General features: G+C 38.3%; 1 pseudogene; it reads left to right on the plus strand.

Annotated features, from left to right (window-relative positions):
* LOC138013652 (adenosine receptor A3-like) overlaps positions 1–228 on the plus strand; it is a 1,027-nt pseudogene extending 799 nt beyond the window's left edge.
* Positions 229–1,547: the final 1,319 nt, after the last annotated feature.

The raw sequence follows: 1,547 nt of genomic DNA on the forward strand, positions 1-1,547 counted from the left end.
GTTCATTCCCTTTTAGTAATATGCTATCTGCCTTACACCGTTGCAACTGCTGTTACAGCTGCGCGTGGCGAACCTCTTTTTGGAACTCGTTACAAAGTATTGGGGCACAGTACCGGGACACTTCTTTTCTGTAACTCGCTACTCAACCCTTTTCTTTATTGCTGGAAAATCAAAGGAATTAGACAGGCTGTAAAACAGTTACTTGGAAATATTTTTAGTTGGTCATAAAGACCTATAGTCATCTCTACTGAACACATCTCTATTCTGTTCGTCAAGTTTAGTCCTAGCAATGTGGAGGTGATCCCCTAGAAATAGAACTTGTCATAGATTTGCGATGAAACTTCGCACACTGTAGTAACATGTCAGTGAGATGATAAAAGTGTAATTAAAAAAGGGGGGTGGCTGTGCTCGTTTCCATGGTACGACGCTGACGAATACGAGTATTTGAGCTACTTTGACACCCCCCCAATGATGGACAAATTTAGCTCCATTTTATCAATGTAATCCAACTTATAACGCAGAGTGTGATGTCATTCCATGGTTATTTCAAGTACGTATACCTGAAAAATTTTATTTGAATGCCTTTGTGACTACTTAAAGCTCCAAAATAAATTTAACTTTAGTGTGGGCTGTTCCACTCGTAAGGGCTCCTTCCGTACAATTTTATGAAATTGCCAAAAAAGCTGGCCATAGATTTTTGCTGATTTTTCCACTACTCCATGAAGACGCCGTTCTCGGCAAGTACAGAAGTGAAAAAATGGGGGTCACCGTACTTGTTCAGGAGAAAATAGCCATTCCTTCAGTGATTAGGCTTGGCGTCAATGAAAATCCGGCATTTTATCAATGCCATTGATAAAATGTAGTGCAGTAGTGCAGGCACGGTGCCTACGTTACTGCGCGCGCCAACGACGCAAGAAATCATGCGCAGTAGGGTTACAGGACAGTGGGCACCCGAACGTAAGTTAAGATAACTGCTTACTAGAGCCTGATTAGAAAGATTAATTCTACAACAATGTTTCATGTAACGGAAACAATAGGATATCAAACACCAATAAGTGCTTAGCAAGATGTGCTCAGTAATATGACGTAATAGGTTGCATGGCAACAAAAGAGTCATCTAAAAACATCCTTTATTGTCTTTAAACGCTGATATCTCAAAAACGAATTACGTGATCTCCAATTTTCATCAATGAAAACGATAAGTAGGCTAAGATAAAACTCTCTGCAAAGTTAAAAAGAATTCTCTGGAGCGGATTTAGAGCAGAGCCTCCTTAAAATTTCCACATTTCCACTTATCCCCTTCTTAATATTATTATTATTATTATTATTATTATTATTATTATTATTATTATTATTATTATTATTACTATTATTATTATTATCATCTTGATTTAATATAGTAATAGCGGACGTCTTGTGAATGCACTGTCAAGTCACAACAAGGACCTCAGCGAGAAGATCTCTGGATAACACCATTACCGCAGCCATGATCAATATCTAGTTGGCCTAAATAGCGTTTAGGCATAACTGAGCCCAATACTCCGATT

Source organism: Montipora capricornis, chromosome 8 (genome assembly GCF_036669925.1).
Source record: "Montipora capricornis isolate CH-2021 chromosome 8, ASM3666992v2, whole genome shotgun sequence".
Taxonomy (NCBI): domain Eukaryota; kingdom Metazoa; phylum Cnidaria; class Anthozoa; order Scleractinia; family Acroporidae; genus Montipora; species Montipora capricornis.